Here is a 14,686-nt window from a genome sequence, read left to right as displayed (position 1 = left end):
AAAAAAAAAAAAAAAAGAGGTCTGCTTGTTTAAAAAAGCCTGGCAACTGCTCCTTCACCCTTGTGCCCTCTCTTGCCATGTGGTGATCTGGTTTCCCTTCACCTTCCACCATGATTGTGAGCTTCCTGAGGCCCTCACCAGAAGCAGATGCTGGCACCACACTTCTTATACAGCCTGCAGAACAGTGAGCCAAATAAACCTCTTTTCTTTATAACTTACTAGCCTCAGGAATTCCTTTATGGCAATGCAAACAGACTAACACAGGGGGTGAATTAGTGCAGGGAATTTTTAAACTTATATATATATGTATATATATATATATATATATATGTACATTTTTTTAAATTGAAGTATAATGTATATATGGCAAAGAACATGAACTGTGCTAATTGTAAGTGTAGAGCATGGTTAATTTCTACCTGTGTAGATGCCTGCATAGCCATCACTCACATTGAGATAGATAGAGAACATTTCCTGCCTCTTCCCAGGCAAAACCCATTTCCTCCCCAGAGATAACCACTATTCTGATTTTTATCATAATCAGTTTGTTTTGCCTATTCTTGAATTTCATATAAACAGCAATGGTGATTAATACTTCTTTTGCTCATTAGCGTTTAAATGAAATATACAAAATAGTGTAAAGTAAAACATGAAACTCTTTCCCCTAACTCTACCTTCCTGTCTCTGTTCCTGGTGTCTAGCAATGGCATCCTTTGAATCTATTTCCTAATGTTCAGGTACCCTAGAAAACAGAAGGGGAGTCTTGCTTTAAGTGTCAACTTGTGGCTTTTTCCCTGTGTTTTCTAGAGGAAGAGACGTACCAGCTACAATACGCATAGGCAGAAAATCATTAAGCGCTTCCCTTGTAAAGGGTGGGTGCTGGAGGAGGAAGCTTAACTGTTCTTCAAGAAAAGGGGGATCATTCCCGGGGTGGTATGTACACAGTGGTTCTTGGTCCATGAGGCAGAAAAAAAGATTCCTGACACCCTCACTGCAGAGAAGACCTGATGCTGGAAACAGCAGCCCATCCATAGGCAGTATTTCTCAGCTCCTGCTTTGCACCTGAAAGGGGCTATGTTCTCAATAAATAGCCAATGAGTTTAAGACAGGGGCATATCTTCTCTACTCTTTCTCCATCTGCAGCCTGGATGCAGAGGACTCAGAGGTCCTAGAGACCCTAAAGGAGGGTGAAGTCACAGAATGGAAGGCGTCCGGGCTCCTAGATCACCATGTAGAAGGCTGCATGCCAGGTAGGCATACCCATGTGGGACTATCACACCATAAAGAATACTCATCTCTTGTGTTAAGCCAATAACATCTAGGGGTTTGTTTAAGTAGCAGTATTCCCCTGAGAAATGCAATCCATGAAGAAACGAACTCCCCAGAACCAGGTATACCACAATCATATGCCCTCGGAGGCGCCTAGGTGTGCACACGGGAAGACTGGAAAGCTAGTGTGTCAGTACTTTGTGCTCTGGCCCAGATATGCATGAGGATTCTATGTCTGAGCAAGACAAGTCTCCCCTACTTCTGGAAGCTGCTGGAGCCTTGAGGGGGTGGCCTCCTGGGGCAGGCAGCATGACCTCTTCCTGCAGCCTCTATGTGCATCTGCAGACACTGCCACTATCTCCTACACACCTGAGCCACCAGGCATCCAGTGAATGGTACCATGGAGCTCAGTAATACTGGTCCCCTGTTGCCTGTATTTGCACCATTTCTCATTGTGAGAAGGCAGGGAATGTAAAGCACTTTGGTTCAAAGAGCTGTAGGCGTTTCAGCTGGAGCTTCCCCACCAGGTGTAATGTACACCTGACGAGAGTGCAAAGAATCCACATTGTCTGTTTCAGAGAATGACAGTGCTTTAGCTTTGTGGCTATTACTAAAGCTGGGGCTTAGACTGACTCTCATTTTGAACAGAATTACACCCAGCCTACTCCTCTGCAGCAGTCAATGACCTAAGGTAGTGGGACTCTGCCCTCAAGACCCAAAAGCATTAGGGAGACTGCTGGATGTGCGATGGGTGAGGACTGACGTTCTTGGAGAAGAGATAGCCCGGATTTCAGGCTTAGGACATCTTGAGCTTTGATCCTCTAAGGGTGGACCTGGAAAATGGCTTTCAACTTTTCAGACCTTGACCCACAGTAATAAATAACGACCTATATAGTGACTCAGTACATATTTCTGGAATGTACCCTGGTATTATCTCTTCCATCCCATTCCAAAATACATTTACTTATATTCCATTCCACTTTCTAAAAGCTGATCACAACCCATTCAATTGATTCCATCACAGTAGTGTGCAGCAGTTCATACTTTGAGAGACTTGGACTGGGACATACTGGCCGCCCGCCCCTACCCCAACTGTGCATGGAGCGGGACTAGACTGTGATGGTTAGGAAGATGTCTCTGGAGCCAGAATGCTCAGATTTGAATTTTGCCTCTTACCCTTATTAATTTTGTACCCTGAACAAGTTCCTTAACCACTCGGTTCTTCAGTTTCCCATCTGTAAAATGGGGTTGTTTTCAAAAGTACCTACTTCATGGAGTTGTTGTAAGAACTGATTAGACATATGTGAAATTAAGGAACAGGGCCCAGCATCTAGTCAGTGCTACGCAAGTGTTAGCTTTAATTATTAATTAATTGGGTTATTCCTTCTTATTCTGTATTTTGTTGTTGCTGTTGTTGTTTTGTTTGTTTGGCTTTGGGTTTTTTTAGTTGGAGTCTCGCTCTGTCACCCAGGCTGGAGTGCAGTGGCATGATATTGGCTCACTGCAATCTCCACCTCCTAGGTTCAAGCAATTCTCCTGCCTCAGCCTTCTGAGTGGCTGGGACTATAGGCGTGTGCCACCACACCCAGCTAATTTTTGTATTTTTAGTAGAGATGGAGTTTCACCATGTTGGTCAGGATGATCCCAATCTCTTGACCTCATGATCTGCCCGCCTTGGCCTCCCAAAGTGCTGGGATTACAGGCGTGAGCCACCATACCCAGCCTCCTTCTTATTCTGAAAGGACAAATATTGAAGTTTTGAAGTCCCTGGGACACCTGAGGATTCTGACTCTCTAAGTAAGCCCCATGTGTTCTGGGCTTGGAACTATTTCTCAGGCGGAGGCAGTGTGACTCACACCCAAAGGTATGCCATGACAGATAGGACTAAGTGGCTTAGGTCCTACTTGGTTTGTGGCTGGGTGGAAGGTGCTACGGCAGAAGTGCAGAAATATGATTCTGATACTTTCTTTCATGAATGTGGGCTTGGAAATTAGTTCTTCAAGATGGTCACCCCCCAGATATTATTCCTATTCGAGGCTCAGTTTACATACGAACACTTCCATGACAGTTCTCCAATTCTCACTGGGAAATAAATTTTTCGTAGTCTCCTTCCTCTTTACATCTCTTGTGACACCTGTTATTATTATTATTACTTAAAAGTAAACTTTAGACATCTTTATGTATCCGTCAGTCGGTTTTACTGAGATATACTTTGTATGTAATGAAATTCATCCTTTTAAGTGTATAGTTTAAGTTTTGACACATTCAGCTGTGTAATCGCTACCACCACAGTCAAGTTACATAACATTAACGTCACCACTCTCTTTTGCCCCTTTGTGGTCAGTGCCTCCTGTAACCCCAACCCCAGGAAACCACTGGTTTATTTTCTGTCTCTAAAGTTTTGTTTTTTCCAGAATGTCATAGAAATTGAATCCTGTAGTGTGCAGCCTTTTGAGTGTGATTTCTTTCACATAATACATGAGATTCACCCAAGGTGTTGCATGTGTCAATAGTACACTCCTTTTTGGTGCTGAATAGCATAATAGTATTCCATTCCGTGGATGTATCATAGTTTATGTATCCATTCATCTGTTGAATGATATTTGCATTCTTCCAGTTCTTTTGAAGATAATGAGTTGCCTATAGGTTTTTGTGTAAATATAAAATTTCATTTATCTTGAGTAACTCCTTGGGATAGAATTGCTGGGTCATATGGTAAGTGTAGGTTTAGCTTTATAAGGAACTGTCAAACTATTCTCTAAAGTAGTGCTATCATTTTGCATTCCCATTAGCAGTGTATGAGAGTTGCAGTTACTCTACAACCTTGCCAGAATCCAATCCAGTTTCCTTCCCACTCCCCTCTTCTCCTCTCGCTAATTTTTTTTTTACAATGGTAATAGGTATATAGGGAATAAGCTTTCTGTTGAGGTATAATCTACACACAGAAAAATGCACAAATTATAAGTGTCAAGCTTGAGCTTTTCAGCCAATACCCCATCTCAAAGGTAACCTTATCCTGGCTTCTCTCAATGTAGATTAAGTTTTGAACCTTACATAATTAAAATAATACACTGCATACTCCTTTCTATGGGTTCTTTTGCTCAATATTATGGTTGGGTGATTCACCAATATAGTTGCATGTTGTCGTAGTTATTTTTCTTGCTGTAGGATATTCCTGTATATGAATATACACCAATTTGTCTATTCTAGTTGATGGCCATTTGGATTGTTTCCAGGTTTTGTCTATTATGAATAATGCCTCTATGAACATTCTTGTTGCCATTTGGGAGATCCCCAAGACTATCCTTAGGTTTAATAATTCACTAGAAGGACTCACAGAACTCAGAAAGAAAGCTGTTATATTCACCATGATCATTAATTACAGTGAAAGCATACAGGTTAAAGTTAGCAGTGGGAAAAGGCACAGAGGACAGAGTCCAGGCAAGTTCCCAGGCTGAGCTTCCAGTCATTCTCTTTCAGTGGAGTCCTGTAGACAGTGGTTACTTCTCTCAGCAGTGATGGGTGGCCGATCCATGGAGTAATGGCAACCAGGGAAGCTCCATTAGCCTTGGTGTCCTGGGATTTTACTGGGGGTTGGTCACATGAATATGACAACTACCATTTGGCCATTCCTAGTCTTCAGCTTCTCCAGAGGTAAAATTGATGCCATGTGGCCCAACACCCTGGCTATAAGTGACATCACTAACATAGGCTATTTGGTGCAGCCCAAAGCCCCCACGTAGGACATTCTTATTCCAAGGGCTTGGAGGTTGCCTCCTGATCACGGGCCAAACATTGTTTTGGACAAGATTAATCCTTTACTGCATACTTGTATGTCTTTCGGTGAACATATGTAGCATTTCTGTTGGCAGCTCTATTCTTAGCATACCTAAGAGGAGAGTTACTGTGTCATAGGCTATGCAGATGTTCAGATTTAGTAGTTATGATCAATTTTCCAAAGTGTCTGTATCAATTTACATTCTCCCCAGAGTGACTGAGGATTCCAGTTGTACCATGTCTTCTCCAACCCTTCGTATTGTCAGATGTTTCATTTTGCTTATTTTAGCCATTCTAGTGGGTGGGTAGTAAAATCTCACCGTACTTTTAATTTGTATATCCCTCCTGAATAATGATGTTAAGCACCTTTTCGTGTGTTTATTAGTCATTTTGATATCATCAGCACTTATTATTATCAACTCCCTGTATTATAATGTAACAGTCTTACTAAAGCCCTTATAATAGTAAACACACTGTAGCTCAACACACACACACACACACACACACACCACACACACACACACACACACACACACACACACACACAGACATATACACAAAGAAGAAGCTCCTTACCTATTGATATGCAAAGACCCTTAATACATACTCAGGGGAAAATGGTGCAGAGAGAGTGTGTATAGTATGCTATCATTTCTGTGCAATGTTTGTGGAAAAAATGAATGCACATACACATATACATTCTTAAATATGCATAAACATTTTTCAGAAGGATAAACAGAAACTATAGTCACTACTCATAGAGGAAGAAAACAAAGTTAATGGGGAATGGTGTGGGGGAGGAAAGAGTGATTTTTCACTGTACATCATTTAATATTATACTTTAATGTGTGAGCAATGTAAATCTTTTTATCTAAACTAAACCTTTTAACCTTTTAAAACCATTCTGCCGAAATATTAAAAAACAAACAAATATCACTTTGTCTACCAGATGGCTTTATAGTCCACTTGGGAGAGATTGCTGAGGAGTGATAGACACAGACAAGAAAATAAGTAGCTGTGGCTGCCTGGATCACACCTGAAATCCCAGCAGTTTCGGAGGCAGATCACTTGAGCTCAGGAGCTCAAGACCAGCCTAAGCAAAATAAGGAAACCCCATCTCTACAAAAGATACAAAATTTGGCTGAGCATGGTGATGTGCACCTTTTGTCCCAGCTAATTGGGAGGCTGAGGTAGTTTGAACATCTGAGCCCAGGAAGCTGAGGTTGCACTCCAGCTTGGGCAACAGAGTGAGATCCTGGAACTTTGAACTTGAGAGAAGTTATTTAGGGTATCTGGCAGAAGAAATTTCTAAGCAGCAAAGCAGTCAAGAGGTGACTTGGGTGCTGTTAAAGGCATTTAGTTTTATAAGGGAAGCAGAGCATAAAAATTTAGAAAATTTGTAGCCTGACAATGGGATAGAAAAGAAAAACCCATTTTCTGAGGAGAAATTCAAGCTGGCTGCAGAAATTTGCATAAGGAACGAAGAGCTGAATATTAACCCCCAAGACAATGGGGAAAATGTCTCCACGGCACATCAGAGGTGTTCACGGGAGCCCCTCCCATCACAGGCCCAGAGGCTTGGGAGAAAATGGTTTCGTGGGCTGGCCCTAGGGTCCCTATGCTGTGTGCAGTCTAGGGACTTGGTACCCTGCGTCCCTGCCACTTCAGCTGTAACTAAAAGGGGCCAAGGTGCAGCTTGGGCTGTTGCTTCAGAGGGTGGAAGCTCCAAGCCTTGGCAGTGTCCATGTGGTGTTGAACCTGTGGGTGCAAAGAAGTCAAGAATTGAGGCTTGGGAATCTCTGCCTAGATTTCAAAAGATGTGTGGAAATGCCTAGATGCCCAGGCAAAAGTTTGCTGTGGGGTGGGGCCCTCATGGAGAACCTCTGCTAGGGCAGTGCAGAGGGGAAATGTGGGGTCAGAATCTCCACACAGAGTCCCTACTGGGGCACTGCCTAGTAGAGCTGTGAGAAGAGGGCCACCATCCTCCAGACCCCAGAATGGTAGATCCACTGACAACTTGCACTATGTGCCTGGAAAAGCCACAGGCACTCAATGACAGCCTGTGAAAGTAGCCAGGAGAGGAGCTATACTCTGCAAAGCCACAGGGGCAGAGCTGCCCACAGCCATGGGAGCCTACCTCTTGCATCAGCATTGTGACCGGGTTCCAGGGTGCAGGGGAGACTCAGCTCCCCCAAGAGGATGTTCTTCCAGGCTCTTGGTCTCTCACTCATCCAAGAATGGGAGAGGGGACCATGCTGGCTGTGATGCACTCACAAGTAAATACTGGACCCCAAAGAGTTTTTGCAGAAAGTAATTTATTTAGGCAAAGAAAAGAAAAAGGTGAAAGAAAAAGATGGGGACTCTGTGTCCCCACCCAAATCTCATCTTGAATTGTACTCCCATAATTCCATGTGTTGTGGGAGGGTCCTGGCGGGAGATAATTGGATCATTGGGGCAGTTTCTCCCATACTGATTTTGTGGTAGTAAGTCGCATGAGATCTGATATTTGATAAGGGAAAACTCGTTTCACTTGGCTCGCATTCTCTCTCTTGCCTGCTGCTATGTAAGACATGTCTTTCACCTTCTGCCATGATTGTGAGGCCTCCACAGCCATGTGGAACTGTAAGTCCAATTAAGTCTCTTTCTTTTGTAAATTACCCAGTCTTGGGTATGTCTATGAAAACAGACTAATACAGTCATCATTCTTGCAAATTCCACTTCTAACACCAACTCCAAAGTTCAGGTGTCCCCAGGATCACCCTCACTCTGACACCACTTGAAAGTGCAGGGATTTCTAAAGAACACTCTCAGTTTCAATAATTTACTAGAAAGACTCACAGAACTCAGTGAAATCTGCTGCACTCATGGTTATGGGTTATTAAAGTGATGAATACAAATTAAAACAAACCAAAGGAAGAGGTGCAAGGGCAGAGTCTAGGAGAGTTTCAAGCATGAAGCTTCCAAGTATCCTCTCCCAGTGGAGTCAGAGACAGCCCTTGTGCCTCCCAGCAACAATGTGTGGCAATACTCATGGAGTACTGCCAACCAGAGAAGTTTGGTGTCCAAAGTTTTTATTGGGGCATGATCACATAGACATGGTTGACTGCCCACATGGATGACCTTAATCTCCAGGTACTCTGGAGGCTGAGCAGATACCATGTGCCTCATAGCCTCTACCACAGATTAGTGTAATCATAGACTATCTGGAATTTTTTTTAATTTATTTTTTTATTGCATTTTAGGTTTGGGGGTACATGTGAAGAACATGCAAGAGTGTTGCATAGGTACACACATGGCAGCGTGATTTGCTGCCTTCCTCCCCTTCACCTATATCTGGCATTTCTCCCCATGCTGTCTCTCCCCAACTCCCCACCCTCTGCTGTCCCTCCCTTATTTCTCTCCAACAGACCCCAGTGTGTGATGTTTCCCACCCTGTGTCCATGTGTTCTCATTGTTCAACACCCGCGTATGAGTGAGAACATGTGGTGTTTGATTTTCTGCTCTTGTGTGAGTTTGCTGAGAATGATGGTTTCCAGGTTCATCCATGTCCCTGCAAAGGACATGAACTCATCATTTTTGATGGCTGCATAATATTCCATGGTATATATGTACCATATTTTCAATATTATATCATTGATGGGCATTTGGGTTGGTTCTAGGCCTTTGCTATTGTAAACAGTGCTGCAATGAACATTCATGTGCATGTGTCCTTATAGTGGAACGATTTATAGTCCTTTGGATATATACCCAGTAATGGTTGAACTTCCACAATGGTTGAACTAATTTACACTCCCACCAACAGTGTAAAAGTGTTCCTATTTCTCCACATCCTCTCCAGCATCTGTTGTCTCCAGATTTTTTAATGATCGCCATTCTAACTGGCATGAGATGGTATCTCAATGTAGTTTTGATTTGCATTTCTGTAATGACCAGTGATGATGAGCATTTTTTCATATGCTTGTTGGCCTCATGTATGTCTTCTTTTGTAAAGTGTCTGTTCATATCCTTTGCCAACTTTTGAATGGGCTTGTTAGTTTTTTTCTTGTAAATCTGTTTTAGTTCTTTGTAAATTCTGGATATCAGCCCTTTGTCAGGTGGGTAAAGAGCAAAGGCCATACCTCATTTTGGGTAAGGTTAATTCTTTCTTACACAATATGTTTATCTATTTATTCATCTATCTAACTTTTATGAATATCCTAATAGTTACATCTTTTTTTTTTTTTAAGAAACAGTTTTCTTTCCTTCTTATTTATTTTTTGAGTCAGGGTCTTGTTCTGTTGCCCAGGATGGAGTGCACTGGCATGACGATGGCTCACTAAAGCCTCAACTCCCCAGACTCAATTGGTCCTCCTGCCTCAGCCTCCTGAGGAGCTGGGACTGTAGGGGTGCACTAGCATACCCAACAAGCTTTTTGTATTTTTGTAGAGACAGGGTTTTGCCATGTTGCCCAGGCTGTTCTCAAACTCTTGGGCTCAAGTGATCCTCCTGCCTCAGCCTCCCAAAGTGCTGGGGTCACAGGCATGGGTCATCATCCTAGCCAGTTTTATTTTGTTTATAAGAAAGAATACATGTCCTTTATATGAACAAAATAAACAATATACTAAAGTAAAACAAGGAGAGCAAATCCACTCACTAAATGATACAATTATTAATACATTAGCATATATCCTTGTACACATCTTTCATTGTTGTTGATCCATGTAATAGGTATAGAGTTTTATATAAATAAAATTATTCTATTTATGTTGACATATAACTGGTTCTTAGACAGTTAAGTTCTTTAAATTGCTTTTATTAAACAGTGACTAGACACAAAAATATTTATGAAGTAAAATGAAACACATTTACAACCAAACACCTCTGAATTTACCACCAAATTTAAAAGAAAAAACTCCAAAACATTATTAACGCCAGGTGAGGTGTCAGAACCCTGGCATTGGGAAGTAGTCAACTCATGGGTTGGTAAGTAGAACTTACCGACAAAAGCATAGGTTTGAAAAAGGAAAGTTTATTTGAAAGGACTACTGCTAAAGGGTACAGCGGCACCTCAATGAGAGGACTGTGTGTGAGGTGGTGGATTTTCCTTAGGAGATTTTATGGACCCCAAGGCATGAGCTTAAGGTAGTTTGGGCCATATTAGCCACATAGGTCATGAAAAATTATTACATTTGTAGACATTGGGTGCCTTAACGTCAGCAAGGTTGCACAATGAGTTTCGACGTGGAATTCCCAAAATGCATAAAAATTCTAGTTACCTAATAAAAGTTGAAAGAGGCCTGGAACCAGATGCTGACTTTAGATAATAGGGAAGTTTAATTATTATTATTATTTGAAATGGAGTTTCTGTTGCCCAAGCTGGAGTGCAGTGGTGCAATCTTGGCTCACTGCAACTCCATCTTCCAGGTTCAAGCAATTCCTCTGCCTCAGCCTCCTGAGGAGCTGGGATTACAGGTACCTGCTTCCATGGCAGGCTAATTTTTGTGTTTTTAGTAGACAGGGTTTCACCATGTTGGCCAGGATGGTCTAGCACTCCTGACCTCAGGTGATCCGCCTGCCTTGGCCTCCCAAAGTGCTGGGATTACAGGCACGAGCCACTGCACCCAGCTGGGAAGCTTACTTCTAAATTTCCCAGGTAAGTTTTGCCTTCGGATGGACTGTTTGATGGTCACCAGGTGTTCTTTGCTGTTTTCTAAATTCCTCAGATAAGGAGTTTTGTCCCTGGGCCCTGTTCAATGGTCTCCAACTTGTTTTCACCTTCTTCACTCATTACCTTTAAAGTCGTCTGTGTGCCTCTCTCCAACCCCATCCTCCTTTTCTTCTCTCAAAGTTAACAACTATCCTGAATTTAGGTCTATTATTACTGTACTTTTAGTCTTATTGTGTTGGGGCTGCATTAGGCTTCAGACTGAGAGCACCCGGAGAGAAGTAATGTAGGGAAGGTCTTGTGCTCATCTTTCTTTATCCACGGGAAGTTTCTCCAGAAGGAATGCAATCATTAACAGAGAAAGTTAGCTCACAGGAAAAGAGAAGAAAGTTCTGACACCATGCCCAGAGAAACTCTTATCAGAGGCTACTATCTTCAGGGCTGCTACTCCAGAGACTTTATCTGCATAATAAGACAGCCTGGTCGGGCTCAGTGGCTCAGGCCTGTAATCCCAGCACTTTGGGAAGCCAAGGAAGAAGGATCACTTGAGCCCAGGAGCTCAAGATCAACTTGGGTATAAGGGAAATGACTGCACTATAGTCAAGAGTGGGCCAAGATAAACATCCAGTGCAGCATGGCATAGCAGGATTGAAGCGCAGGTGCACAATTCTGTGCATTATATAATCACAGTTATATAACCAGATTATGGGTGGGCTCATCTCCTGGCTCTGAGTCACTATTGTCTGTGAGGTGCATAAATGTATCACTGATACTGTGAGAAGGTGCTTGATAAAGCCGGCCACCTTGCAGGTTAACAGGAAGGAGCCAGGAAGTAGCAAGCATGCAGGGAGCAAAAATGCAGATGTGAGAGCAGCAGGAGCCATGGAGCTGGTGCTCAGAGGGACTGCGACCAGAGTGGGCAGCTGAGACAAAGGCTTATGGAGAAGGAGAAAGAATAAAGCCATATCGCACCTGACAACAGCGCCCCCCCCCCCGGGTGTTCTTTCAGCTACCTGCCACCCCTTCTCTGACTCCTCTCAGACCCCAACTTGAGCTGGAACCTGACACTGGGTAACATGGGGAGACTCCATCTCTACAAAAAAAAATTTAAAATTAGCTGGGTGTTTAAAATTAGCTATAGTCCAAGGATTCCCTGAGCCTAGGAATTCAAGGCTGCAGTGAGCTATGATCATGCCACTGTACTCCAGCCTGACAACAGAGTGAGACACTATCTTAAAATAAAAAAAAATAAAAAAAAAGGCTTTGTTGACAATGCATTTCCCCTTTACCCTCCCATAGCTTGTTATCACAATCCTTCAGGAGCCCCAGCCTCCTCTTCTTTTCCATATGGTGTAGAACTTTGGCTGGGCGTGGAGGCTCACACCTGTAATCCCAGCACTTTGAGAGGCTGAGGCAGGCAGTCATGAGGTCAGGAGTTTGAGACCAGCCTGGCCAACATGGTGAACCCTGTCTCTACTAAAAATGAAAAAATTAGCTGGGCATGGTGGCACGCACCTATAATCCCAGCTACTCAGGAGGCTGAGGCAGGAGAATTGCTTGAACCCAGAAGGTGGAGGTTGCAGTGAGCCAAGATGGCGCCATTGCACTCCAGCCTCGGCGACAGGGTGAGACTCTGTCTCAAAAAAACCAACAAATTTTGGCCTGCTGGTCCTTCTCTAAGTCTCATGTTTTGTGTGGTTCCTGTGCACATAATACATTTGTATGCCTTTTCTCCTGTCAATCTATTGTCAGTTTATTCCAGAGACTCAGATTATCACATCTTGGCCAGGCATGGTGGTTTATGCCTGTAATCCATGCACTTTGGGGAGCCAAAACAGGCAGATCACTTGAGGTCAACAGTTCAAGACCAGCCTTGCCAACATGGTGAAACCTTGTCTCTATTAAAAAAACAAAGATTAGCCAGGCATGGTGATCCCAGTGACTTGGGAGTCTGAGATGGATCGCTTGAACCCGGGAGGCAGAAGTTGCAGTGAGCTGAGATTGTACCCACTCTATCCTGGGTGACAGAGCAAGACTCTATCTCAAAAAAAAAAACAACCCAAAAATTATCAAATCTTTGGAGTATGCAAGGAATGTTCCCTTTGCCCCTACAATCACATTCATTTTCCCAAGTAATTAGTTTTGTGCGCTTTTGGACTTTATACAAATGAAATTGTAGGGAAGAAGAAATCTTTTTCCTCTACCCTTCTAGCAGGCTGAGTCTGTGAATTAAAATAATGAAAGACAGATTAGCAAGAGAAAAAAAGGTTTTAATTACATGCTTATACACATTAGTTTAAATAAGAAATTAGACTCAAGGAGGTGAGTAGGTGACTGAGGCTTATCTACCATCTTAGGTTAAACAAAGGAAAAGGGGTTTGGGGTTTCTGGGTGGGAAAGGCAAGTTATGGTACAGTGAGGGGAGGAAATGAATGATAAATAAAGGCTATCTTGTTTTGCAGTAAGATTCTTCCAGGTAATAAGGGTCATCTCTATGAGTAGCTTTCTTCCTGGTAAGGAGACAACTTTTACAAATATAAATTTGCTTTGTAAATATGAATTCCTTTATAAAAGGGGAATTTTATACTGCATTTTTAAGTAGTAAGAGGGAGGTAAAGAGCTTTACTTGTGTCTACTATTTCTCAATTGTCTTTAGCTCAAAATAATCCTGTGGTAAAAAGGCGTGTTTTGGGGTGGCATAGTATGGTACCCTGCAGAACCATGCTGTACATATTATTCTGCAACTTGCTTTTTGTCACAACACAACATTTCCGAGATCATCCATGTCATTGTGTCTAGCTATAATACCTTCATTTTCACTGCTGTGTTTGTCTATTGTACTGTTGATGGACAATTAGAATTATTTCTTCTTCCTTGGTCTTACAGTGTGGATATAAACACATGTACAAGAGTTTCTCTTGAGTATATGCCCAGAAGTGGACCTGCTGAGTCATAAGACATTCACATTTTCAGCCTTAAATAATGCCAAATTGTTTTTCAAGGTGGTTCTGCCTGGCGGGGTGCGGTGGCTCAAGCCTGTAATTCTAGCACTTTGGGAGGCCAAGGCAGGCAGATAGTTTGAGTTCAGGAGTTCAAGACCAGTCTTGGCAATGGTACTGGAAAGGGGTCCTGTTCCAGACCCCAAAAGAGGGCTCTTGGATCTCACACAAGAAAGAATTTGGGCAAGTCCACAGTACAAAGTGAAGGCAAGTTTATTAAGAAAGTAAAGGAATAAAAGAATGGCTGTTACATAGACAGAGCAGCCCCAAGGGCTGCTGGTTGCTCATTTTTATGATTGTTTCTTGATTATATGCTAAAGAAGGGGTGGATTATTCAATGAGTTTTCCTGGAAAGGGGTGGGCAGTTCCTGGAACTGAGGGGTCCTCCACTTTTTAGACTATATAGGGTAACTTCCTGGCATTGCCATGGCATCTGTAAACTGTCATGGCACTGGTGGGAGTGTCTCTTAGCATGCTAATGTATTCTAATTAGCATGTAATGAGCAGTGAAGATGATCAGAGGTCACTTTCATTGCCATCTTGGTTTTGGTAGAATTTGGCAAGCTTCTTTATTGCAACCTGTTTTATCACCAAGTCTTTATGACCTGTATCTTGTGCTGACCTCCAATCTCATCCTGTGACTTAGAATTTCTAACTTTCTGGGAATGCAGCCCAGTAGGTCTCAGCTTCATTTTACCCAGCCCCTATTCAAGATGGAGTTGCTGTGGTTTAAGCACCTCTGACAGCAACATGGTGAAACCCCATCTCTGCATAAAATACAAAAAATTAGCCAGTAATGGTGGTGCACACCTGTAGTCCCAGCTACATTGGGGGCTGAGGTGGGAGGATTGCTCGTGCCACTGTACTCCAGTCTGGGTGGTAAAATGAGATCCTATCTCAAAAAACCAAAAGACAAAAAAACAAAGTGGTCCTGCCAGCTTACAGTCCCACTAACAGCGTATGAGTGTTCCAGTGACTTTACATTCCCACCAACGCT

At 42.7% G+C, this 14,686-nt stretch overlaps 1 protein-coding gene across 1 annotated transcript in view; it reads left to right on the top strand.

Annotated features, from left to right (window-relative positions):
* The first annotated feature begins 1,227 nt into the window (after nt 1–1,227).
* The window catches only part of LOC108294043 (centrosomal protein of 83 kDa), a 144,126-nt gene continuing 130,667 nt past the window's right edge, over nt 1,228–14,686 (top strand). Inside the window, exon 1 of the mRNA XM_037733739.1 lies at nt 1,228–1,250. The gene's annotated coding sequence lies outside the window, so the exon portion shown is untranslated. The remainder of the gene's footprint in view (nt 1,251–14,686) is intronic.

This window comes from Cebus imitator, unplaced genomic scaffold, assembly GCF_001604975.1.
Source record: "Cebus imitator isolate Cc_AM_T3 unplaced genomic scaffold, Cebus_imitator-1.0 Scaffold18, whole genome shotgun sequence".
NCBI lineage: Eukaryota > Metazoa > Chordata > Mammalia > Primates > Cebidae > Cebus > Cebus imitator.
The sequence above is the reverse complement of the archived record's forward strand: the minus strand, read 5'-3'. Positions and strand labels throughout refer to the sequence as shown.